The sequence below is a fragment of the Sorex fumeus genome, unplaced genomic scaffold (genome assembly GCF_029834395.1).
Source record: "Sorex fumeus unplaced genomic scaffold, SorFum_2.1 ptg000013l, whole genome shotgun sequence".
Taxonomy (NCBI): Eukaryota; Metazoa; Chordata; class Mammalia; order Eulipotyphla; family Soricidae; genus Sorex; species Sorex fumeus.
Window position 1 is genome coordinate 4,205,426 of NW_026606070.1, and position 27,515 is coordinate 4,232,940.

At 45.4% G+C, this 27,515-nt stretch overlaps 1 protein-coding gene across 1 annotated transcript in view; it reads left to right on the forward strand.

Annotated features, from left to right (window-relative positions):
- The window catches only part of WDFY3 (WD repeat and FYVE domain containing 3), a 277,239-nt gene that overhangs the window by 24,929 nt on the left and 224,795 nt on the right, over positions 1 to 27,515 (forward strand). The window contains exon 2 of the mRNA XM_056111481.1: positions 8,518 to 8,612. The gene's annotated coding sequence lies outside the window, so the exon portion shown is untranslated. The remainder of the gene's footprint in view (positions 1 to 8,517; positions 8,613 to 27,515) is intronic.

The following is a 27,515-nucleotide window of genomic DNA, read 5'->3' on the forward strand; positions in this document are numbered from 1 at the left end:
TATTTATACACCATCACTTCTTCAGCCATTCATCCATGTCGTTGGGCATTTGGATTGTTTCTGGATCCTGTCTATTACACTAAGTGCCGAGGTGAATGTAGGTGGCTGTATATGCTTTAAATTTATGTCTTTGTGTTTGGCGATAGATGCCAAGAAGAGGTATTGTTGTGTCATATGGGAATTTTAATTCCTTTTTGGGTCAACCCAAAATATCTCCATATTGGTTTCCCGAGAGGCTGAACCACACAACATCCTTACCAGCACTGGCTGTTCCCAGACTTTTTTGATGCGTGTCATTCTCAAAATATCAGAAATTTATCTTAAAACTTTTTTTTTAAGTTAAGGGACTGGGGAGATGGCTCAATGTTTTTTTTTTCTTTTTGGGTCACACCTGGCAATGCATAGGGGTTACTCCTGGCTCTGCACTCAGGAATCACTCCTGGTGGTGCTCAGGGGACCATATGGGATGCTGGGAATCGATCCCGGGTCAGCCACATGCAAGGCAAACGCTCTATCCGCTGTGCTATCGCTCCAGCCCCTGAGATGGCTCAATGGCTGAGTGCTTTGAACTCTGTTCAATTCCTGGCATTGCGTGGACCCCTGAGCACCAGTAGGTATGACTCCCAAGCACAGAGCTAGAAGCAGCCACTGGGCAGTCCCAGGTGTGGCCCAAGAGCAGTCCTCCCCTTCCCTCACCTCCCCCCCCCCAAAATGAAAATGTTGTGACCCAATATGGACTGGTGATGCAGAGTTCAAGAACCTGGAGTGTAGCCATTGTGCCTTCCTTCTCTTTCCTCTTGCTCCTGTCCCCGCTCACATGGGCTGATCCATCTGTTGGTGCAGTTCTTCTAGTACAAGTTGAAGTGTCACATCTGGATGCAGTGTCACAGGGCTACTGAGCCAGTCTTGCTCTGCTCCTCACCCCATTGTTATCTGCATGATTGGGGAGGGGGGGAAGAAATAAAAATCACTTAATAGTTAATGATTGATGATTACTCTAGTAAATTACTCTAGTCGCTGGTGGCTGTAAGCCTGAGCTTTTTACCAATGTGCAAACCCTAACCTGATTGACCTTAGATTTCCTGTCTTTTGCATGACATGCACCCTGATTCTAACAAGACCTTCCTTCCTCAAAGGGTCTGAGCTCCTTGGAATACTTTGACCTTGGTAGAGTGCTGATAATTTCCTAGTAAACTTACCCCGGGAGATACTCAGAGGTAAGCCCTGGGTTCTTCTCATTGTCTTCTGAGCCCCCAAAGTTTCCTCTGGAAAGTTGGGATCAGTTACTGCTACTCCTTATTTGCCTCCATTTCCACTTACTTTTAGCCATTATGAGGAAATCAGACTGAATAAGCTCTTGGCCAATCTGTTGTGGAACTTGACTTTCAATAGCGTGTCATTGCGTCTCTTGGTTAATGTTTTGTGTTTCTTGGTTCAAGTCGTCTTTTGGAACGAGTCTTCTGGTTCAGCAATTCCAAGGTTTTGAGATCAGAAGCAAAGTTTTGAGAGAAAAAAGTCATAATTTTGTTTTGTTTTGTTTTGTTTTGGGGCTATACCCGACTATGCTCAGGGTTTACTCGTGGCTCTGCACTGAGGAATTACAACTGGCATTGCTTGGGCCACCCTATGGGATGCCAAGGATTGAACCTTAGGTCAGCTTCGATCAAGGCAAGGCAAACACCCTGCTCACCGTACTGTCCCCCAGCCACCAAAAGCATCATCATTTGATTGCTTTATTCACTGTGTTCCGGAAATGGAAGACACAGGATTCAGGTGGTGCTTCAGAACCTATGTCATTTCCTACTGGACAGCACCCTCAAATTCAGAAGCCCGAGCTGGGTCAGCCACTGGTCTGCCAAGCTTCGGGAAACCACCATTTCCTTCTTGGGGTACAACAAGGCCTTCTCTGACTGAGGCCACGGGCATGTCCCCATCTTTGATGGCAGGCTGTGTGATACAGAAGCACTCAGCTAATCTTGCAAGGAGATGTTGGCTGAGGCTAATTTAGCATGGGTGTCACCCAGCGGGGACCAGCCAGCCCCATTCCTGTTGTACAGAAAGCTCGGGGTGCCCGTGGGAGATGGGGTGAATGACTGTGGCAGTCGTGGCCGTGGAGTTGTGCAAACTCACAGCCCTGCGACTCACGTCTTGAACCCGCTGAGCAGGTACCAGGCTTGCTGAAGGAGTCGGACCTGATCTAAAATGGGTGTCGTCTGTTTTTAAGCTAGTTGTTAAGAGATTACGTTTTTGCTTCGTTTGCTTTGGCCGTGACAGGATTCTGGTGAAAATCCACAAGGACGAGGAACACTTTTCTGGCTATTTCTCAGTGATGAGAAGGTCATTTAACAGCCTTCCTGAGATCTCCTTATCATGTTTTTCCCTGATCCTTAGTTTTCCCCTTTTCATATTTATTTATCGTACCGGTTTTTCCTCTGGGAGGGCCATGCCTAATGTGTGCTGGGTGTGTGTACGTGGGAAGTGCATGATGTCAGAAATTGACCGTGGGTTCCCACCCGTGCACTGCACTTGCTCACCCACTTGGCCATACTCTCTGCCCTCTTGATGCTTCCTCTCTATGCCATCAGTCATTGGGCAGGAAAAAGAATGTAGAGAAGAGGGCTGGAGCGATAGCACAGTGGGAAGAGCATTTGGCTTGCACGCGGTCGACCCAGGTTCGATTCCCAGCATCCCACTAGATCTCTCCTGAGCACCACCAGGAGTAATTCCTGAGTGCAAAGCCAGGAGTAACCCTTGTGCATTGCCAGGTGTGACCCCCCCCCCCCCCCGCCAAAAAAATAATGTAGAGAAGAATGTAGGTACTGTAGCTGCTTAAAGAAGTGTCTGCTGGTTTCCAAGTTTTCAGCAAGATTTTAAGCCATGTACAGTGAAGTTACTTTGAATTTTAAGGTCTATTTGTTTGACAGAGGTTTAACTTAAATTTACTTCCTGCTCTAATTTCAGGTTTTATAGTTCCCCAGTTCTCCTATCATTTCCTTATAAAATCTCTCTTTATTTTGGCTTGTATAAATCTAAATGGCTATCCCGTGTTTGTGGAGGTATATGTGTGTGTGTGTGTGTGTGTGTGTCTGTCTGTCTGTCTGTCTGTATACATGTATATTCACTCTTTCAAGCCAAGGAAATACCTGGAAGGTGCATGTCAGCTCTTGACAATGATTATCTTTTGAGATGTTGGTTAAGGACAAGAAGATAAATTGTTGTGAAGAGCAACTTTTATTGCATATTTTAAAAATGACTTCTAGTTTTACACCTAAGCTTGTATACTTTGATTATTATTGTTATTTTTTTGTTTGTTTGTTTTAGAGCCATACCTGGCAATGCTCAGGGGTTACTTGTGACTCTGCACTCAGGAATTACCCCTGATGGTGCTTGGGCACCAGATGAGGTGTCGGTGATTGAACCTGGGTTGGCTGCATGCAAGGCAAGCACCCTACCCATTGTACGATCACTTTTATGAATACAAAAAATGCAAGCATACAATGTTTCCTATTTATATTATTGAAGCACGGGGAGATACATAGTTACAAAGTCATTCATGATTGGGTTTCAGTCATATAATGTTCCAACCCCTGCCAGCAAGCCTATGGGTTTTGCTTCTTACAGATAGTGGTAGATTTGGGGGCTTGGGAACTATCCAGCAGTACTTTTGTACAAAACTCTCTGTGCTTTCCACAAGAATAGTAGTATAAAAAAATATTTTTAGGGGACAAGATTGATGGTACAGTGGTAAGTGCTTCCCTTGGACACAGCTGACCTGGTTTTAGTCCTCAGTACCTAAGTGGTCCTTGGAGCGTATTAGGAGTGATTCCTGAGCACAGAGCCAGCACTGCTGGGTATGACCCCAACACTCCCACTCCTCCCCCCCCCCCAAAAAAAATATGTATTTGACTATGAGATACTTAATAAAAGTTATAACATTGGTGTTTTTTTTTGTGTGTGTGTGTATGTGTGTGTGTGTGTGTCCCTGTAATTACACTTAGGTTGAATCTTTTTGCTTTTCTCATCAACCACAAAATTTCCACTTAAAGCTTATCCTATAATTAAAAAGTATAATATAACCTAATCTGAAATGTCTGTAATTCAGAGGTCAAATTGCCACAAGGAATTGCAGGGCGGAGGCCTTGGATGTATTATTCTCCTTTGCCTGCTTTAGATTTCGTGTCTGGACATTTACTCGGAACCCAACCTGGGAGAAGCCTGTCACGCAGTCTTGAGTCTGTGCGGGCTGGGTTACGCTGTCTCCAGGCTGTGTGACTGGTTGTTGATGATGTTGTCATCTTCCAAAGAGTAAGGTCTCCTGGGCGCGTGCTTAGGGACTGGGGACCCGCTGGGGATTCTTGGTCTCACCAGTGGCGCAGTGCCAGGCCCTGGGCACTGCAGCTCTGGGGTTGCCCAGGCCACCCTGCACGACTGGGTGCTCTTCAGGGCTGTACCCGGTGATGCTTGGGGACCGTATGATAGCTGGGCCTGAACCACACATAAACTCCGGTACTCTCTCCAACCGCTCATCTCTCCCCACCACCTTTGTTTTATTTATTCTTATTCAGCTGGTTTATAAGACTGTATGTCTTAAGAGTACTGTTTTGTTTTGTTTTTATTCTTTTGGGTCACACCTGACAATGCACATGGGTTACTCCTGGCTCTGCACTCAGGAATTACTCCTGGCGATGCTCAGGGGACCATATGGGATGCTGGGGATTGAACATGGGTTGGCTGCGTACAAGGCAAATGCCCTACCCACTGTGCTATTGCTCCAGCCCCAGGAGTACTGTTTTATACCTCTTCAAGTGTACATTAACACACCGTATCTACCACCGCAGTGCTAGTCCTCTTCTACCAGAACCCTCGGCCATCTCCACCCATTCATCATCCTTCCCCACCTCCTCCTGTAACTTCCTGTTCTGCAATCAGAATCCAAATTCACATCCGAAGAACTTGTTGTCATTGGCTTTGTTAACTTGCTTTGATTCTCTGTATCTCATTTATTAGTGAAACCATCAAATATTTTAGACTGTGGCCTTTTTTTGTTTGTTTGTTTCTTGTTTTTGGCACCACATCTGGTGGTTTTCCAGGACTTACTCCTGGATCTGTGCTTAGGGATCACTCCTCGCAGTATTCAGGGGACCATATGGGATACCGGTGATCAAACCCAGGTCAGTTGTGTGCATGGCAATCGTCTTACCTGCTTTGTTATTGCTCTGGCCCCTCTAATCTCTCTCTAAAGAATAAATGCATTCCTTCAATTGATTTTATAAAATAAAGTGAATAGAAAGAACTTTTCCAGCATCCCATATGGTCCCCCGAGCACCGCCAGGAGTAATTCCTGAGTGCAGAGCCAGGAGCAACCCCTGTGCAATGTTGGTCGTGACCCAAAAAGCAAAAAAGCAAACAAACAAACAAACAAAAAGTACACTGAATTCCTCAGTATAATCATTTGACCATGAAAACCCTGGTGATGGATGTGGTGTAGGAATGTTGTAAGCATGAGAAGTGTCATTAACAGTATTGTAAATCACAGCACCTCAATAATAATGGTAAAGGAAAAGAAATGAAAAGACTCTCATCACAGATTAGGGAAAGTATTTGTTGAAAAAATACCTGACAGAGGATTTGAACCGGAACACCCAGAGGATGTTCACAGTTCAGTAATAAGAAAACAGAGAACTCTGTCCAGAGGTCAGGGAAGGAGTTGCTCAGACCTTCCATCTAAGGCATATAAGTGGCAAAGACAAAGGTGATGGAAAGGTCCAGGAAGCTGACCAGCGGCTTGGTGTCCCCAGTCAGACAGGGCAACAGGGTGGCTGGGAATCAAGTCTTGTGGTGTTGATTTGTGTGGCCACAGGGAGCCTCTCGAAGATCCTTCTCAGACATTGCTTGTGAATAGTGTGACCAGCCACTTGAGCCGGTCATTCTGAGAGGTAAACCTAGTTCTGGGCTGTGGCGCGTGGTCAGGTGACAGAGCACCTGCTGGGCTCTCACCGAGCTGCCGAGGCCTGTCTGAGGTGCCCCCCAAGAATGACCTCTGCGCCCATGAAAGTAGGTCATGCTCATAGCGGCGGGTTCTCAACTTGCTTCCACGAACCATCACCGCTGAGCTGCGTCTCACGTGCTTGTTTTGTTAACACCCCTTGCTTTCAAAAATTTTTTTGTCAAGTGTTGATGCCTTTTGCTCGTTTAAAACTGAGGTTGTCACCAAGCAAAGGATGGGAGATGCATGCTGAAAGTAGACTAGAGACCAAACATGATGGCCACTTAATGCCTGTAATGCAAATCATAACACCCAAAAGGAGAGAGAAAGAGGGAATGTGTCTGCCACAGAGGTGGGGGGAGGAAGATGGGGGTTTGGTGGGAGGGATACTGGGAACATTGGTGGTGGAGAATGGGCACTGGTGGAGGGATGGGTACTCGACCATTGTATGACTGAAACGTAATCACGAAAGTGTGTCAGTCAGTAATTGTATCTCACGGCGTTTCATTAAAACTTTTTTTTTAGAAAAAGAAAGAAAAGAAGTACAACTCAAAACATTAAAAAATTGAAACTGAGGTTGCTTGATACCATCAGGTCAGGAGTGGCCCTGGTGGTTCCAGCCCTGGGGTCTCTGGCTGAGTGTGGCTGGGAGTGGACTTAGCCCCCCTGAGTACCCCCAGGCCTGCCTTGATATAAGGAACAATTTGGGGGTGGGGTGGGGAGGGGTGGAGTGCTTTATTTTCTAGTTGAGTTGGAGGAGTTATTTGTGTAAGTAAACGTACCATATCTGGCCTGGCTTTTATAATGCTTCCTCTCGGTGAGGATCCTTGGTGTTTTCTTCCCTCTCTTCCTTTATTGTCACTGTCCATGTGGCCAGGGAGGTGACATCGTTCACGTACTCACGTCTGTGTGTCTTCCGTTGCTCTGCTGGCCGGGGTGAAGGCCACTTGGGCCTGGCTGTGCGCCACGGAGGTCACAGGCTTTGCTGCCGCCTGTTTTAGAGTTGACACCTGATTTGAAGGAAGTAGCCAAAGTCCAGCTCGGGGCCACAGGCCTGTGGGGTGGGGCAGGCGGCCTATCTATGACCAAGGCCCCTGCTTTTTACATCAGGAAAACAGTGTCTTTGCAAGAGCAGAAGTTGATTTTCTTGAAGTCTCCTTTGCCAGTTGTTCGCTTTATGCTTTGTGCGTTGTGTTCTGTTGTCAAGACTTCTGTGCCTGACCCAAGGATGTTTGCACTTTTTTCATCTAGACATTTGATAGTCCCCAAACTGTAAAATTTGCATTGGACTCTGTGGTCCATTTTGAATTAAACTTTGTATGAGAGATGGTTGGTTGAAATTTTATGTATGGATAGGCAGCTGTTTGGGCACTATCTAGTGAGAGAATTTTTCTATTCTTTGTATACTTGCTTGACATCTTTGTCAAAAATCAATTTCAACCAAGGGCTTAGAAGGTTGCTAAGTGGTAGAACATGGGTGATGCCCTAAGTTCAGTCCCCAAGCACCTTCGTACCCGAGTGCCAGAACTTCAGGCCCAGACCTCTGGGCTGAGCTGCTGGGGTGACCTCTGTGGGGGAAAAAAACAAAAACCAAACAAACAAAAAAAAAGATCGACCACATATGTTTATGTCTATTTCTGGAATCTCATTGATCTATCTATCCTTTTACCAAAACCACACTATCTGGATTGTTGTAGTTTTGTAGTAAGTCTCAAATCGTCAACACAAATCTTCCAGCTTCATAGTTCCAAAGTTGTTTTAGCTTTTCCATGTAAATTTTATTTTATTATATTTTTTGCTTTTTGGGCCACATCCAGCAATGCTCAGGGGTTACTCCTGGCTCTGCACTTAGGAATTACTCCTGGCTCGGGGGATATGGGTTGCCGGGGATTGAACCCGGGTCGGCTGTGTGCAAGGCAAACCCCCTCTCCGCTGCACTATCTCTCCGGCCCCTCCATGTAAATTTTAGAACCAATTTTCAGTTAAAAAAAAAAAATCTTCTAGAATTTTGACTGGAATGGCATTGAATCTGTAAATAAATTTGGAAAGGACCCATAATTTATCCTCATTTAGTTTAGAAAAAGATATGTGTGTGAGGGGCTGGAGCAGTAACACAGCGGGTACGGTTTCTGTCTTGCTCGCGGCCGGCCCGGGTTCAGTGCCCTCAGCATCCCATATGGTCTCCTGAGCACTGCCAGAAGTAATTCCTGAGTGCAGAGCCAGGAGTAACCCCTGAGCATCGCTGGGTGTGATGCAAAAAAGCAAAAAAAAATTTTTTAAATGTAAAAAATTTAAAAAAAAGTGTGCGTGTGTGTGTGTGTGTGTGTGTGTGTGTTTTGTGTGTGTCAATACAAGTGATGAGCAAGAGCACGGCTGCTAACAGAAAGGTGTGAGCACCAATGCTCAAATAAGATGACAGTAATTGGCGATTCTGCGGATCAGGGTGGTCTTTGTCTTGCCCGTTTTGTGTTGGGTTCCGAGGCATACCGTGATCATAAACTGGGTTTCCTTTGTCTCTCTTTCCACCACAGGAATAATACGCGTCTCCTCGTCTGCTTCAGGAAGAAAGTGCCTGCCGCTCCCGCCCTTCCTGCCCAGTTCATGCCAGCGTGGGCCCCCCAGACAGGTCAGTTTCAGAGCTATGTCAGAGGGCAAGTGTGCCTGGCATGGGGGACCCGGGGGCGGGGGGTGCTCAGGTTCTGGTACCTGGTGTCTCCCACTTCGCGTCCCAGTACTGGTGGGTTGGTCCCAAGACCAATATGGATAGGGGAAGAGCGTAGAATTCAGCAACAGAATTGTGATCATTTTGGGCAGCCTTTTTGCCTGGTAACAGGACTCCCTGACTCAAAAGAGCTGGGTTGTAACCTGCTGTGACCTTGGAGGGGCGCACAAGGATTTCCACCCACACACCAGCAAGCCGCCTCTCCTAGAAGTTTCTGCACCAAGAAAGAAAGAATCTACTGGATTCTACTGTCTTATTTTTCATTTCAATTCTGTCTCTGCGGCATTCTTACTTTTATTGTGGATCCTACATCAGTGTTTTTAAAATATCACTGTTTCCCCCCTGCTGGACATAACTGGTCGCAAGCATAGACTATGAAACTCTTTCGCCAGTCTCTCTGGGTTTCTCCAGTACTAAGTACCGTCTCCTCCGAGCTGCTGGAGTTTTGCCACTGGACTTGGCGGTAGCATGACTGGAATGTTTTTATTTCACAGGTTTTTATTTCAGTGGTTATCATTAAGAACATTCATGATGTTCTTCAGCTTTGGAGAAAATGCTTCTCCCCCCCCCCCACACACACACACATACACACACGTTTTCTTTTCTTTTTTTTTTTTTAATTTTTATTAGTGAGGTACAGTTGTAGACTTTTGGGTTTCAGGTATACAATGATCGAGAACCCATCCCTCCACCAGTGCCCATTCTCTACTACCAATGATCCTAGCGTCCCTCCCATCCCCCCATCCCCCCATCGCACCCTGCCTCTGTGGCAAGGCACTCCCTTTTGTTCTCTCTCCTTTTGGGTGCTGTGGTTTGCAAAAGAGGAATTGAGTGGCAATCATGTTCGGTCTAGAGTCTACTTTCAGCATGCATCTCCCATCCTGGATGGATCCTCCCAGCACCCTTTACTTGGTGCTCCCTTCTCTATCTGAGCTGCCTTTTCCCCTAGCATGTGCGGCTGGCCTCCAAGCCATGGAGTAAACCTCCTGGAATTTATCTCGGCTATTCTTGGGTGTTAGTCTCCTATTTTGTTACTTTATATTCCCCAGATGAATGCAGTCTTTCTATGTCTGTCCCTCTCTTTCTGACTCATTTCACTTAGTGTGATACTTTCCCTGTAGTTGCACTTGTATGTAAATTTCATGACTTCATCTTTTCTAACAGCTGCATGGTACTCCATTGTGTAGATGTACCAAAGTTTCTTTAACCAATCATCGGTTCTCAGGCACTCGGGGTTTTTTTCCAGATTTTTGGCTATTGACACACTAGTTTTCTATTGATTGCAAATGAGTCAGTTAAAATTAGCTGCAGGATAAAAGGGGTGTTACCAGATGTGGGGGAGTGTCCATCGGTGCAGAGAGCAGAGACTTGGAGGCCAGCTGTCCTTCCTTTGCCCCTCCTCTCTCTGGGGCTTGGCCAGGCCAATGTCCTTTCCATGTGTTGGACACAGGGTTGATGCCTCCCGTGCTTTGTACCTGGTCATTGGCCTCCAACTCCAGTTCCAATATTCTGAGAACTGAGTCTCTTCTCAGTCAGGTGCCCTCTGTTCCCCCCCTCCCCCCATTTCCCACCACCCCCAGGTTGTGGCATTGGGTAGGCTTCTCCTAAAACCTCACCCTGGACAGTTACTATCTTCGCTTCGTGGTTGTTGTCTGTGTACGATTGGAGCTGTTCTCATTAAAATGCAGCTATTAATAGAGTACTGTTCCTTTCAAGGGTGTGTATATTTTAATTGGGACCAAATGTCAGGGTAAAGCTTTACTTGCCAGGTGTAAGAAGAATATTAGGGATGAAATGTAGCATTTTAAGGTTCAAATGGAAAACCATGTTGGTGTGATGAGTGGAGGGCAGGTAGATCATCAAATAGTATTTCTAAGCTAGCAGTGTAGCAGATTGAATCGAGTTTGCTTTTATTTATTTTTTCAGTGCTGTTGAATATATTCATCGCTTCATCCATGTGAGACACACTCTCTACCTTCAAGTTCTCTTCCAGCCCCTCTGACTTAGCGGGGGGAAGATGCAGGAGAGGACAGGACCATTTAGTTCAGTCTCACCTCTACAACTAAGTATGCTTCTAGATAAAGCCCTGGTCTCTGTCCACCTAAGTTCCTTCCAATGCTGACCCCTTGACAGCTGCATGATTTCTCATTTCTACACAGCACAGCCATGGGATGTTTGCCTTGCAAGCCGCTGGCCTAGCCGAGCCCGTTTCAATTCCTCTGCCCCTCTCGGGGAGCCCGGCAAGCTACTGAAAATATCTTGTCCACATGGCAAAGCCTGGCAAGCTCCCCGTGACGTATTTGATATGCCAAACATGGTAACAACAAGTCTCACAATGGAGACGTTACTGGGTCCGCTCGAGCAAATCGATGAACAGCGGGAGGACAGTGCTACAGTGCTACGCAAAAGTTTATTTAAAATAGAGAAAAGATAGTACCAGGACCTGTGAAGCCCGGCACTGCATGTGGTCCTGTGACACTGCTGGGTATGGCTCCAAAGAGCCTCCCAGCCCCCACACAGAATCTCTTAAAAAACGGAATGATAATAATACTACCCCTCAGAGGGTTGGTGTGAGGAATTAATATTTGTTAAATGCTCAAAGCTGCATCCTCCATAGGAAAAAAAAAAAACAGGTTTTGAAATCAGTCAGATTGTATGACTGTCAGAGCCTCAGCCTATCCAAAAGGAATGAATCTGTGAGTTAAGATTTCTGATAAAGGCTAATACCTGTTTCTTCAGAATAAAGACTTGAAACTTGGGTCTTCCACTTGAGACCCTGCAAGGCGAATAAATTGTCTATGGTCAGTAAGTGTTATTTTGAGCTCAATTCTATGGATCCGTGTTCCATGGCTACGTATTAATGCTGCCATAACAATTTGAGCCCGCACTGGGTGACTTAAAACAACAAAAACGTTTTAGTTCACAGGCTGAAGGCTGGAGTGCTTGTTCCGGGTCTGTGAGGATCAGGAGCCATTCCAGGCCTCTTTATCTTTTCACTTCCTCTTCCCTGTGGGCCTGTTTGTCTCTGTCCAAAATTTACTTTTTTTTTTTTTTTTAAGATACTGGTCAGATTGGATTAGTACTCAAGCCCCGTGAATTTAGTTTCACATATAAAGTAAATTTTAAAATGACCTCTCTAAAGATTCAGCCTTCAAAGAAATGCACATTCTCAGGTACAGCCACTTAAGACTTTAATATTCGGGGGGCTGAAGAGATAGTCTAATAGGTAAGGTGCTTGCCTCCAGGAGGCCCACCGGGGTTTGATCCTCCCCCACACCATATATGGTTCCTTGAGCATGGCCAGGTGTTATCCTTGAGCATAGCCAGGTGTGGCCCCTCAAATCAAAAACAAACAAAAAATCTTTACCACTTGAACTGTGAGTGGAACACAGCACAACCCATCGTACTACATACCTCCCACATGGAGCAACTTGAAACGATCATTTTTATCACAGTTTCATCTGCTTTCTGCCTCCAGCTCACCGTAGGCGGGGTCACGGCATTGCTGGTTCCATACTGGTAGTGAGGAGGCCCAGGGCCCTATTTGATCGTGTTGGCTCTTTTTAGCACAGCGGTAGGGCGTTGACCTTGCACACAGCCAACATGGCCGACCCGAGTTCGATTCCTCCGCCCGTCTCGGAGAGCCCGGCAAGCTACCGAGAGTGTCTCGCCCGCACAGCAGGGCCTGGCAAGCTCCCCGTGATGTATTCGATATGCCAAACACAGTAACAGCAAAGTCTCATGATGGAGATGTTGCTAGGCCCGCTCGAGCAAATCGATGAACAACGGGAGGACAGTGAGACAGGAAATTATAATCGAGATCACTACTACCCTGCTGTTATATTATGTATCTTTGTGCATGCCTTAGTTTTTTTTTTCACCTTGTGAGTCTTTTTTTTTAGGTAGTGGAATTCTGTCAGTCTTTTTCCTGTTATTTTTACTATGGAAATGATCTTTGTACGGTAAGGAAAAAATATGCTGAGGCAGAGACATGAGAATGATTTTAGTATTACTTACAAAGCTCCGTCAAAGTTCTGCAGCCATTAGGGGCTGAGTGATAGTACAGCGGGTAGTGCGTTTGCCTTGCACGCGGTCGACCCGGGTTCGATTCCCAGCATCCCATATGGTCCCCTGAGCACCGCCAGGGGTAATTCCTGAGTGCAGAGCCAGGAATAACCAACCCCTGCGCACAGCCGAGTGTGACCCAAAAAGCAAAAAAAAAAAAGTTCTGCAGCATCATGGTATTGCTGCTTGCACCTCTGCCATAGGACCAGTTTTTTCACACCTCATTTTGCTTGCTCATTTGTGAAGTGGTTTTGTTCATATAGTTCATCGAAGCATGATGAAAATTACGTGAGGTCAGGCTGGAAAAGTGCTTATCATTACCTGCAAGGTCGTGAAGAGAAATGCATTTGCCAGTTGTTATTCTAGATGTCAGCCTGAGGACTTTTCTACTTCCTGATTTTTGAAGCTTAAGAATGTGACCTAAATGATGTCCTGTTACCTATCATAGTGTTCACTTGCTTGACTCTTTTTGACTAGGAGATGAATAGTACAATGCAGTGTGCATAAAGGGATATGCATTTGGAGCCATCCCTTAAAGTATTGACTTAGGAAGCGGGCGATGGTCAAAGGGATGGAGGAAATTAGTGTTCCTTTCTTGTTGTGGGTTTGAGGACATAGTTTTTCATCATGACATACTGTTTTTAAGAATTAATTGCAGGGCTGGAGAGGTAGCACAGCGGGTAGGGCGTTTGCCTTGCACGCGGCCGACCCAGGTTTGATTCCCAGCATTCCATATGGTCCCCTGAGCACCACCAGGAGTAGCTCCTGAATGCAGAGCCAGGAGTAACCCCTGTGCATTGCCAGGTATGACCCAAAAAGCACACACACACACACAAAAAAAAATTAAGAGCAGTAGGATATCTGTTGATCCTGGGGGTTTTTTTGGTAAACTTTAAACACTAGCCAGTCTTTCCTGGGCTTGGTTTGAATTTTACCTGGGGGTGCTGGAGTGGCAGCAGGAGGAAGCCCCTTGTCCTCCCTGGACAGGCCTAGCCTTCTTGCTCTGGTTCCCTGGAATCGGATGCCCTGTAGGTCAGTTTTAGGAGCACAGTTCCAGGAGCACATCTGCTAAGTTCATTTTCAGGTATGTCAATCTGCTAGGAAGATGACAGTTGGTCCCTGACTTCCCCAAGAAAAAGGACCTCTGCCCAAACTGAGAGGCTACAGAACCCTGGACTTGGCTTCAGAGTTAGCCAGGCACCAGCATGACTTGTGAGCACTGTGTGTGTGTGTGTGTGTGTGTGTGTTTGCCTTGTGACAGTGAAGAAGAACCCCCTCTCTCCTGGACCTTGCATGGTGAAGCTATCTTGCAGCAGAAAGAGGAGATTATCTAAAATAATCTAAAATAATTTAATTAAATACATCTAAAAATTATCTAAAATAATTTAGGAGGGTTATCTAAAATACATGCTCTCTGGCTGTTTTGTTATATTTGCTGCATGCTGTGGAGAAGGACTTACAGATAACCTGCCCCGGAACCATTTTTTGAAGGAAAAAGAAAAAGGAGTGCTGGTTGGTTTGTTTTGGTTTTGATTTCTTTTTACCGAATGAAGGATTTTTATGAACCTATACATTGAAGTAAAGTATGAATGGACAAACTTCAAAATGTTTAGAGAAGGAAGTACAGGTTATGTTAAGGTTTTGCTTGCATTTTTTTTTTTCACGTGTTTATTGGTAATCTGGTTATTTTCCGGGGATTTGCTGCAGCTCATCTTCAAGCTCACTGATTTTGTTTTCAGCTGTTGTTACTCTGCTATTAAGGGCAGGCACCCAGTGAGGTTTTCATTTGCCGAATTCTTCATTAATAACACTTCTCTTTGTATTTTTCTTATTTCTGCTCTCATTTCCTCCTGTATTTTATTGACTGACCATTTCACTGTTTCTCTCACATCCTCTTGTGTTTTATTGGGTGTCCATCCTACTGTTTGTTTGAGTTCATGAAGCATCCTCACCATCTCGTCTCTGAATTCTTTTTCAGAGAGATTACGTATGTGGGGATTTCTTGTTGAGGCTTGAGGGTTCCTCATTCACAACCCGTGGGCAGGGTTCTGCGCCGTTTCCCCATGATGACAGTGGTAGGCTGGAGGTGGATCCTTCTAAAACCCCATCAGTGTGTGTGCCCCCCTCCAACCCCCAAACACACACACTCACACTGCCAGGGAGGACTCTGGGGGAACTCAGTGGGTGGGTGGTTTTTTTTCTTTTCCCTTCAAGGAAACTCCCTTCTCTCTTGGTGCTCCTGTGTGATTTGTGTTGGACCTCTGGTGCTCGTTCAGGGAGTGTGTTCTTTGGCCCGAACTTACCCTTACTTTTAGATTGGGCTTGTTTTGATTCTTGTGCCCAGCCGTTATTTTTGTGAGTTTTGGAGGGGTGTTGAATGGGGTGGAGGCTAATGTGGTTAGGGTAGCCAAGCTGATCTGGTGAGAGTCGGGTCAAAGGCCAAGATGTGGATCCAGTGGAATATGGAAGGGAAGATTCACTGGCGCCCACCACTGGTCTGCCCGTCGGGGGAAGGGGCCATGCGTTGGCAGAGTTCCGTTGCTAGTGTCAGGTCTTCTAAGAATGCAGGAGATCTCCTCTCCCTGCTGCAGGGGGACCTTCTCAGTGCCAGCCCCGCCCACCGCTGTGCCACCTTGTTCCTTGAACAAGGCCGACGCTCCAGACCCTCTCTGCTCTTGCTCTCCAACCTGTGTATGTTCTTAAGAGACGAAGTGTCTGTTCAAATCTTCCGTCTTTTTACGATATTTTGTTTTGCTGAGTTTTATGAGTTCTTACATATTTTGGACAAAAGAACCCTTGCATTATGTATGATTGTTCAGATAAGTTCTCCCAATCGTAAATTCCTTTTCAGGTTTGTGGTGGTTTTCCTTGCCTTTTCAGTATGTCACAATTCCATTTGTTGATTTTTTTTTCTTTTGAATTCTTGAGTCATTGGAATTAATTTCCCAAAGGTATCTCTGTAGTGGATGCTCACGGTTGTTTTCTTCTGTGTGTTTTATGGTTTTGGGGCATTTTTTTCAGAACCTTTAATTCATTTCGTGAGATGTTAAATAGTGATCTCGATTCTTTCTTTCTTTCCTCCTCTGTCTTTTTCGCAAGTGGCTTTCAGGACCCTCGCACCAACTGTTGAAGAGGCTTTCTGTTCTCCACTGCATGTTCTTGGCTCTTTTGTCCTAATTGTCTGTGTGTGTCTGGGTTTGCTTCTCGGCTCACAATTCTGTCCCTCTGGTTTGTGTGTTTTTTTGTTCTACTCTCAGACTGCTTCAATTATTGCTTTGTAGTATGCGGAAATCAGGGAATAAGATGCTTTTAATTTTCCTCTGACCCCACCCACCCAGGATCACTTTGGTGGTTTGGGATCTTTTTAGTTCAGTTTACAGGTTAGAATTATTTGTATTATTTCCTTGGAAAAATGCCACTGGGATTGTACTGAATCTGTAAATTGCTTTAGGCGGGTTTTTGCCTACCAATTCATGAATGCAGGCCATCTTTTTATTTCTGTTTCCTCCATTCCTTTTGACAGTAGCTTAGATTTTTCAGTAGGCAGGTCTTTCTCTGCCTTTGTTTCCTATTTTTATTTACTAGCGTATATTTTGTTCTTAGATATTTTATAGGTTTTTTTTTTTCAATCTTCTTTCCAGCATCAGTTGATGCTTTGCTGTATTCAAGCGTGCATTCAGGAATAAGGGATTTTTCTGGGGTTGTTGGTCATAGGAAAGCACATAGAAAATTTTATCTGATGATAAGTAATTCTTCATGTTTTTTGGGGAGAGGGGTGAGGAATGGGGGGGTAACATACTTGGCAGTGCTCAGGGTTTACTTTAGGTCTGTGCTCAGGGTCACTCCTGGTGATATTTGGCGGACCTTAAGATGCACTGACCGTGCAAGGCAAGCCCCATATCTGCTGGACTATTTCTCTGATCCCAGATTGTCCTTTTGGAAAAGAGCCCTTAGTTTATTCTTCAAAAGGCTCTTTTAGAGAGATTATTTAATAGAATGAATGAACACTTAATGGTTCCTAGGTCTTTGCACATTAGCATCATTTATTCGTCACAAGAATGCTGTGAGATTGATTCTGTTCTGATTTTATACTATTAGACAAAGCACTTCCCAAGGTCACAGAATAGGGAAGTGGCAGGTTTCGAATTTAGGCACTTAGGCACTTAGCTGCACTATTTCCCCGCACATATACGTGGAGAGAGACATCTTTTGTATCTTACTACATTCAGATTCATATTTGAAGACACCTAAGAATGCTCAGTGTATTAACTTTAGGCTTCAGTTTAGCCTGCTGTTTGGGGAGAATCTTGATTTGTAATTAAATCCCCAGGTTTGCTGTGTTCTAATCATATTTCTTTTGGTATTTAATATGCTCTGTTCATTGATTTGCTAGCGCGGGTCCAGTAACTTCTCCCTTGTGAGACTTATTGTTACTGTGTTTGGCATATCCAATACGTCACGGGGAGCTTGCCAGGCTTTGCCGTGTGGGAGAGAGACTCTTGGTAGCTTGCCGGACTCTCCAAGAGGGGGGAGGAATCAAACCCAGATCGGCTGGGTTGGCTGCGTGCAAGGCAAACACCCTACCAGCTGTGCTATCGCTCCAGCCAATTTAACTCATTGTTTCCTTTGGAAATTCTAGATAGATGCGTATGTTTGCTGTCTCAAAAAGTGTTTTATTTTGAGCAGTTAGATCATGTACCGCAGGAGTCAAGCACAGGTGCCCAGTGGACTGTTTTAGGGGCTTTTTCTCCCCCTCTGGTTTGCCAATTGCTTCTCCTCTTCTGTTTTCTCTGTTCCCTTCCCAGTGTGCAGTGGTCAGCCCTGGGCGGGTGTTGTGTTCGGCTAGTTTACCCGCCTTGGCCAGGGAACTTGATGATATTTTAAATCTACTCGAGCTAGGAGAATTAATCCATTTATGTCACATTAGGAAGATTGTCCGGTGCTATTCAGTAACCTGTCACTTAAAGGTCCTTGTTTTTCAGTGAGTGGAGAAATGGCCCCTTCTCCCACACATGCCTTTAGGTGGGAAGAAAATAAGCATGTTCTGTTACTGAAGCAAACAACTATGAATGAAAAAACAAGGAGATTTTGTGATACATTCCAAGATTATTAACTGGAGTTAGCTTTTTGCCTTTTTTCTTACCTTTGTGGATATAGGGATTTTATAATCCTTGGTTTCCAGGTCTTAGTTTAGGGATTCTAGAAAGGGTGGGGAATTCCACATATTAAGTGGAATATGACTTGGGGGATATGGTCTGTGAACCGAGTGAATAGATTCTTTTCAATCGTTTTCTAGTTTTTACTTTTGTAGACGTGAGAGTCATTAAGATATTTAAAGTGTCCGATGTACATTCCAGCAAACATGTGTGTTGCCAGGAACTTCTGTTTCACTTTGTCTTTTAGTTTCCTAGGGACCCCTCCCTTCTGCCTGCTTTGTCTCAGAGCTGGAACTGAGATTGCGTGAGGTGAGGCCCCTAAGAATTAAAAACAGAAGTACATCAAAGTCTTGTTGTTGGTTTTCATTTTGGGGCCATACTCGGCAGTGCTCAGGGCTTACTCCTGGCACTGTGCTCCGGGATCACTCCTGGAAGGGCTCAGGTGACCTTAGGAAATGCCCGGGATTGAACCCAGGTTGGCAGCGTGCAAAACGCAAGTGCCCTACCCACTGTGCTCTCAAGTCCTGGTGCCAAATATTGGACAGAGAAAAGAAAGACATCTTTGAGATTGATTAAATATAAATAATTCACAGGACTTACAAAAATAGAATTTGCTCCTTTGCTTTGGTATAAGATACTCTGATGAAGACTGCATAGCTTTTTAAGGAAAGATTTCGGCAGAAAAAATCACGTTTTCATCTTTGGTGATATGAGAGAGAATTATGGGATTTTTAAAATTCAGCTATTGACGTAAAATATATTTATTTTTGAGGAAAAAAAGAAAGAAGAACCATAATTTTATGTGTCTTTCTACTTTTAACCTAGCTGATAAGTTGGATCATTTTAAGATTTAGTTATTCATTTGTAAATTATTGAGAAGTCTCTGATGTCTGCTCTACCAAAATTTTATAAGTCTGAAATCAAGCAGAAAGGGCCCCATAAATTGATCTTCTCCCTTCTCAATCTAACCTTGCATTTTGAAAGTTTAAAACATGCCGTAGAGGTGCCCAGGCTCCCAGTTATAAATAAGCACAGCGTGGTAACTACACTTAATAATACTGCGCTGCATGTTTGAGTGTTGCTAAGAGAGTTGATCTTGTAAGTCCTCATCTCAGGATCCCCTAGGAATAAAGCAGTCACTGGGAACACCTGCCGTGAGCACATGCTCAGAGGTCTTGCTCCCCAGTGGGGCCGCATGTGCCAAGAATGCAGTGCACCTTGCTGTGTGAGCCTGACATCCTGACACACTGCAGTGAGATGTGTACAAGCATCACAGAAGGATGATGTGTGTACTGCAATGGAAAAGATGTGTGAGTGTTGGAGACAGAAAGTTGGACCCTGATGGACACATGCGTAGGCTTTGTACCTGCTCGTGGCAAGCATTAGAACCCGGACTTATGGGCCGCAGCTGAAAAGCAGGACCCTGAGCTATCACTTGTCCCAGCATTACACTGACAGGAGTGCAAACCTTGGTGAGCTCCATGCAAGTGTGCAGCCACCACCTGGTGTGAGGTGTGACTCCCAGTCATCAGCAACGAGAAAGGGAACGAGAGGAGAGGGAATGACCGACCGAACAAGACAGTGTTCTGAAGGGACCTGGAAAGAGTCTAGGGTTTATGGATGCATGCATTGCACACATATGGTCTTCGCATGCATATGGTCCCTCAGACACTGCCAGGAGTGATCTCTGAGCACAAAGCCGGGAGTAAGCTTTGATCACCAATAGAGGTGGCAGAACAAAACAAAGGAACAACAAACAAGAGGGGCCCAGAGTGATTGTACAGCGGGTAGGATACTTGTTTTGCATGTGGCCAACCCAGGGTCAATCCTGGCATCCCATATCGGTCCCCTGAACATAGCCAGGAATGATTCTTGAGCACAGAGCCAGGAGTCATCCCCAAGCACTGCCAGGTGTGGTCCAAAACCCAGGAAAAAGACCCTGAAAATTATTTTTTTATAAAGGCCTTATCACAATAATTAATGTAATCATTATTTTAAATATGCTAATCAGATACACCGTGGTCATTTGGAACAGTACAAAGTATTGAATCTTATTTCATATACTTGAAAATGATATTTTTTTCAAATAAGGTTTGAGGGCTTCATTAATGTCACACATGAAATTTGAGACTTGCCTATGTTGCCTTATTACTATATTTCACCCATAATCAGCACAGATTTTTATGCCTTTTTTTTTTGGCAACAAAGTGAGCTGCAGCTATTATATGTTGTATGTGCATATGCACCTGTATGTCTATGTCAAGATCAGGTACAAGGTTACATGGTGTTGACAGTGGTGACGTGAGAAGGAAGTGCCACACTTGCAGTAGGCACTCATTCGTGTGGGCAGAACCTTCCTTCAGAAGGACATGTGGGGGGCCGGAGAGATAGCACAGTGAGTAGGGCGTTTGTCTTGCATGCGGCTGACCCGGGTTCAATGCTCGGCATTCCATAAGGTCCCCAGAGCACTGCCAGGAGTAATTCCTGAGTGCAGAGCCAGGAGTAACCCTTGTGCATCGCCGGGTGTGACCCAAAAAGCAAAATAAAATAAAGTAAAAACCAAAAACACATTATTCTTTACTACACGTAGCACAATGCTGGGGTATGGAGCCAACCTAGATCTCTTTTCTTTTTGTAAAGGTACTGACTTTTTTTTTCAGGGGAATCTAGAGTAATTTTTTGGGGGAAAAATTATATTAATACATTTGTTTCTTCCTGTTGTCTGCCCAGTGAAGGTGGCGGCTATCTGTCAGGAGGGCAAGAAAGCCATTTGAGATACAGAAGAAAAATTAAAGGGAACTGGATTGCGACTGGGGATGGTTATTGCTACAGTTGAGATTATTGTTTATTAGGGACAGTTTCATTTGCAGGATGTCGACATGGTCACATTTAGGGGTGCTTGGGGCAGACTCGTGGCTCTGTGCTCAGGGATCACTCCCGGTGTTGCTTAGGGGACCATGAGAACTAGGCTTGGCTGCCAGCCAGGCCACCCCCTTCACGTGGGCATCCCTCGGACCCTCTTTCCCTTGTTCTTCATGGTGATGACCTGGAGTCACACACTTCTGTCTTGCCCTTGTGCACGTGCTCACTGTCCTGTTCAGCAAAGGTCGAACTCTTTACTTGGGACTGTGCTTACGCATGTGCGCTGTGACTAGAAGTCAGGGACTGAGCTGACGGCTCTGGCTTTGGTCCCTGGAATTAAAAAACAACAACAACAACAAAATCAATAGAGCAGCAGTTGGAAAGAACAGGAAAAGGCATTAAAGAGCAGCTTCTCTGTGTTTGCTGTTCTCTTCAGAACAACAGCAAGAAGGCTGCTACCGCAAAGTTGATTTGTTACCACAAATCTGTGAGTTACTGTAAAATCTCACAGAATAGACTTTTTTTCAGTTTTCTGGCCTTATTGTCCTATTTTCCCCTCTCTGTTTTACTCTCTGTTTTGCAGTATTCTATATTTCATTCGGCTTTTTTTTTTAAATTTTTTGGGTCACATCTGGCTATGCGCAGGGGTTACTCCTGGCTCTGCACTCAGGAATTACTCCTGGCAGTGCTCAGGGGACCATATGGGATGCTGGGAATCGAACCCAGGTATGCTGCGTGCAAGGCAAACTCCCTACTTGCTGTGCTATCGCTCCAGCCCCCGTATTCTTTATTTCTGTTCTATTTCCTTCATGTTTTCCCATTTACTCAGTGTTACCTTTACTCCCATTCCTTCCTTTTAATGATTTCTTTGAGCAGAATTCTTATCCCGTGCTGTTTGTGGGAAAGATATGGAACCTATTGTTTCATAGTATTTGCTTTAAGATAGGTTCATTATTTCCTAAATTTACAGTTTGGTCACATGTACTTTTAAGTTTCTGGGCAATTACTTTGGCTTATTTGCTTTTCTTTTTCTTTTTTTTGGGGGGGTCACACCTAGCGATGCTCAGGGATTACTCCTGGCTCTGCAATCAAGAATCATTCCTGGTGGTGCACAGGGGACCATATGGGATGCTGGGAATTGAACCCGGGTCAGCCGCGTGCAAGGCAGACTCCCTACCTGCTGTGCTATCGCTCCAGCCCCTTATTTGCTTTTTTCTTTTATCTTTCTTTTTTTTTTTTAATTTTTATTAGTGAGACATCATGAGGTACAGTTGTAGACTTTACAAATTTTTGTGCTTGGGTTTCAATTATACAATGATCAAATACCCATCCCTCCATCAGTGCCCATTTCCCACCACCTTATTTGCTCTTTGACATCCAAAATAATAAAGTTTATGAATGTTGGGTTTTGAAGTTGATCCAGTAATTTCTTTCCTACCTCTGTTCATTTCTGTTGTGTAGTAGAGAGAATGATAAATTCACTTTCCACTTGGGGAAGAACATTCTGCGCTGGTGAGTGGGATAGTTGAAAACCAAGACTGCAAAAATTGGGCTTGTCAGTAGATAGATGGAAGTCAATAGTCAAATGAAAGCTTCTGTCTGATGAAGGCCTGTACCAATTCAGTCTGATTTAAATAAAAGAGGGAAAGTAATGGCTAACTCCTTACGATAATCTGCTTTTGGAATGGAAATGATTGGGTAATTTAGCTGCCAAGTTTCTAGATGACTGACAATTTTGTAAACGTTCGAGTAGAAGAAATAGAACTTAGGGGGAAAAATGCTAGACCTTGGACATAATGGTGTTTTTCGGAAATAATTTCTAACTAGAAGAAAAATTTGAAAAATAAAAAGCATCCATCTCCTCTATGTTAATCTCACCCCAAGTATTTTATTCACTTTGTGAATGGATACTTTTATACACGCACATATTTATAAAGACACTACATGCATGTAGGCATTCTTCTCACTAAGCCACTGGAGACTTTCAGTGACTTTGTCGTAGTCCTTTAGTCTCTCTCTTTCTCTCTCAGTCTCTCTGTCTCTGTCTCTGTCTCTTTCTCTCTCTGTTTCTTTCTCTCTTTCTCTCTTTCATCACTACTGGCAGAGCTCAGGAAACTCTGCTATGTGTGGTGCTGGGTTTTACTCCATTTTATTTCTTATTTTATATTGGAACCACCATCGGTGGGCTGGGAGGGCTGATCCCGATTGGTGCTGAGGGTGACTTGTAGGACGTTTGAGGAACCGCCCAGCGCTTGGAGCTGGGCTTGGAGCTGGGCTCGTACCAGACCAACATGTGCTCATTCCTCTGCACCATCTCACTGGCCCCAGACTTGCGGAATTTACAGTTTGCAAAAGCAATAAATATGAAGGGAATTTGCTCTGTTGAACTGCAAAGGAAAAAGGCAGTGACAGAAATAGTGCTAATTCTCTGTGCTCTGTTACTGACCTGTAGTACAGACTTTACAGCCGAACCCATAACAGACCATCTCCAACGTGGAAGAATGAAATTCATTCAACTTTCAGGTACTGCAAATCTCAAACAGCCGTGAAATTGCCACCTAAGTGCCATTCATCTAGCTTCAGCCGGATCAGGTTTCTTAATGATAAAGGAAATGCCAATTTAGTATCTCTCCACACTTTGCCAGGAGGCCTGCATGTGTAGGTTGTTTTCAGCTGAGGGAAGAGGCGAGTCTGCGTGGGGCTGGCTGGCTCTGACCGCTGTTTCCTCATCCTGACGGCTGTGCCGGGGAACCAACTTTGGCCCTTCTCAGGCGTCTGTGGCTCTCCTGTCTTCGCAGGTCTCAAGTTCACTGAAAGGTAACAGGTCACAGACTGATAATATGACCATGAGTCAGAGCAGTGAGCCGAGAGGTCTCATTAGCTTATCCGTTGGCCACAGAGAGGGCTCAGGGTACTGCAGGGAGAGCCCAGCCGTGGCACCCCGACTTCACCATGGCATCACACCCCAGCATCACACCCCAGCATCACCCCCCACCCCAATCCCTCTGGAGGGACTCCTTGGCTGATGCTGGCCATGGCCCCATTCAGCAAAGAGCTACGGTTATTTCAGGGGAAACCAAAACGGTTTATTGAAAACGCATGGTTTTGTCCGTTCACATGTCCGTTCAATGTAATGGTCGCTGAATAGCTGCTGGCAGATATACTTTTTTCTGAAAGGTTCAAGAAGGCACTTTACAGATTTCTGCTAGCCAGAATCTAAACATAACATAGAGAACACTCAAATTCTGATTTGCTTAATGAAACTTCCTTTGCGCCACAACTTTTTATTTATTTTGTTAAATTTTATTGATTTAGCTTTTTGGGTCACACCCAGCGAGGCACAGGGGTTCCTCCTGGCTCTGCACTCAGGAATCACTCCTGGCGGTGCTCGGGGCACCCTATGGGATGCTGGGAATCGAACCCGGGTTGACCGTGTGGAAGGCAAATGCCCTCCCTGCTGTGCTATCGCTCCTGTCCTGTGCCACAACTTTTTAAAGCTGAGATTCTGTTGTGTCCCGGGGATAACATCCATGAAAATTGGGTTACAAGGGCCCGCCTTGTATTTGAAGCAGCATCCTTAGTATATTGCAACACAGCTGGAGTTAGAGAATATCTTTTCCCTCGTTTCTAACTCTTCTTCGACAGCTAAACTTTTGCTGGTACCCAGGTGCCGAGACTATCAGTATTCTTAATACTCATGCAGGCAGGAAGGCCCATCTGTGAATTTTTCACCTAGTGATTATAAATACTTTGCATAAGTGAAATCTGCATTTGAGGTTTTTGTTGGTTTGATGTTTTTCACTTTCAGTCCACGCCTGGAAGTAGGTATCCCGGGGCTCCGCTGGACAGTGCCTGGGGTCTGTCAGTCTGGGGGACCTGATCCAGGCTCACTCCATGCAGAGGCTATGCTCCGACCTCTGAGCCATCTCCCCGGGCTGTCTGCATTTTCCCTACTGACCACAGCAGTCCAGAGGGTGGGAATTTCCTGTCACCACTGATGGGCCTGATTCAGTAGTTTGTGTGTGCCCATGTCTTGTGAACCTGGCTCGCCAAACCAGTAGCTTTTACTTGAATAATAACTTTTTGGGGGGATTTACTTTTGGGCTACCCCTGGTGATGCTCAAAACTTACTCCTGGCTCTGCTCTCAGAAATAACTCCTCCGTAGGGTGCAGGGGATCATATGGGGTGCCAGGGAGCAAACCCAGGTCGGCCACATGCCACGCAAGTGTTCAAGCTACTGTCCTACCTCGCTGGCCCCTGAATAACAGTTTCCACATGTCAGCTTTGTTTTGGGTTTTCACTGGAGCCATCCTGGCGTTTCTTGGTCAGCCAGGTGGTGGGTCAGTGCTAAGACCTGTGGACACAGAGCTCTGGGGACCATCAGCGCCACCCCAGCCATGCTCAGAAGCATGTCCTTCCCATACTTATCTGTGATGGGAGCTCCCAGCACTGCGCTTGGTAATGCCCAGGGTAGGGGCATGTGGTGCTAGAGATTCAACTGGAGTCGGGTTCGAGTCAAGCTTGTGTCTTAATCCCTGTACTATGTCCCTGGCCCGAACCTGGCAGTTTCTGTCTTTTGGTTTGGTTTTGGCTTATGCCACTCATTTTTTTTTCTTTTTTGCTTTTTGGGTCACACCTGGCGATGCACAGGGGTTACTCCTGGCTTTGCACTCAGGAATTACTCCTGGCGGTGCTCAGGGGACCATATGGGATGCTGGGAATCGAACCTGGGTCGGCTGCATGCAAGGCAAACACCCTCCCCGCTGTACTATCGCTCCAGACCCTGCCATTTATTTCTCTTCACAACTTAGAGCTTGTTGCTGGGAAGTAGTTGGCAGTTGAGCCAGGCCTGTGTGAGGCCGGAGTTCAGGCAGGCCCGGCACCCGAGACTCCACAAGGGCTCGGCTAAGAGTGGAGCGGTCCACTCATTTGTGGAATATAAAATATCATAATAAGAGACTGATACCCAAGAACAGTAGACACAAGGGCCAGGAATATTGCCCCATAGTTGGAAGCCTGTCTCTTGAGCTGGGGAAGAAGGCAGCTGGGATAGAGAAGGGATCACTAAGTCAATGATGGTTGGAGGAATCGTTTGGGTTGGGAGATGTGTGCTGAAAGTAGATAAAGGACCAAACACGATGGCCTCTCAGTATCTGTATTGGAAACCATAATGCCTGAAAGTAGAGAGAAAGAGTATAGGGGAAACTGTCTGCCATGGAGGCGGGAGGTGGGGGGAGATATGGTGACATTGATGGTGAAAACGCTCACAGGTAGAGGGACGGGTGTTCGATCATTGTATGACTGAAATTCAAACACGAAAGCTTTGTAAGTGTTGCTCACGGTGATTCAAAAAAAAAGAGTGGAATAATCCGCCACAAAAATAAATGGTGTCATACAGCTTTTGGGATGCATCCCGGGGCCTGGGGTGGTCTGCAGGAGATGCCACCGACCCTCACTGCCTCGCTTGCCCAAGTGCCACCCCTGAGGTTCTGCTTGGGGGCTCCCGTGTGGCCCTGTTGCATGCAATCCAGAGTGTGCAAGTCCCCCCACCAGACGGGGCGCCTGTGGCAAGCACCGGACTGAGATGTGAGCACCACAGTACAGGGGTGCTGCCGCGGGGAAGAGAGGGCGCAGGGTGAGTGAGAGCATTTGGAGGTTGGGACGCAGGCCTGACCTGTGTGGGACCTGGGATTGAGCCCTGATGGCCCCAGGACCAGCCCCTGCATCTCCTGAGCACAAATTCCGAGGCCCCCAAAACTTAAGAGAAGGGAAGAGAAAAGAAGCAACAAACTATTGGAAAAAAAAAAAGCTATGATCCTGTTATGAATTACATTCTTTTTTTAAAAAAAATAATGTAGGAGTACTGCTATTTGTTCAGCCATTGATTAAGCTGATTGAATTGGTCACGAACTCCTTTTATTTTATTTATCACCGTGAGATAGAGTTACAAAGCTTTCATGTTTGAGATTTAGCCATCATATGATGGAACACCCATCCTTCCACCAGGGTACATTTTCCGTTGCCGATGTCCTCCCCCCCGCCATCCCAGTCCTCACCCTGCTTCTGTGGCAGACAATTTCCCCAATAATCTCTAATTTGGGGCATTGTGTTTGGCTCGAATTTTCCCACCACTGTTCAAACTAGATCATTTATTTTCCATTGCTCATTTTGAATATCAATAGAGCTCGTGCAGTATTAATCATAAATGTAAATTTCTAGATTGTAGATGGTTGGGTTCCAGAGACATCTCTGTATGGCACTAATCCATTTTGGGATTTAATTGGGAGTCTCTAGGCCAGGGCTGTTGGTGTGCTAAGATGGGACCCAGAGGCAGATTGTGGGCATGACAGCTCGTCTAATGGGTGGGCAGGGACCCGGGGAGGGACAAACAGGGTCCTTTGCCACCACGTGGCCTGGAGATTTAGTGCTGAACCCTCATACCTGGACCTTGTAGAAGCTCTTGGACACCGGGATTCCATTTGGAGTAGGCATGAATTAGATTCTTTTCCTCGCTATGGGACAAGGCACAGCTATGGTGGAGTAGGGTCAGAAACGGAGTTTCTAGATTCGATTTCTCTGAATTCGATTCTCTTTATTAATGTTTGGAAAGTAGCAGCATTTCCAAGTAGAAATTGCATGGTAAGTGGTTGGCTTTGCTTACTCCCCAAAGTCTACAAAGCATGGTGATATTTATGCATGTATGATTCAGACCTGTTCTTGGAG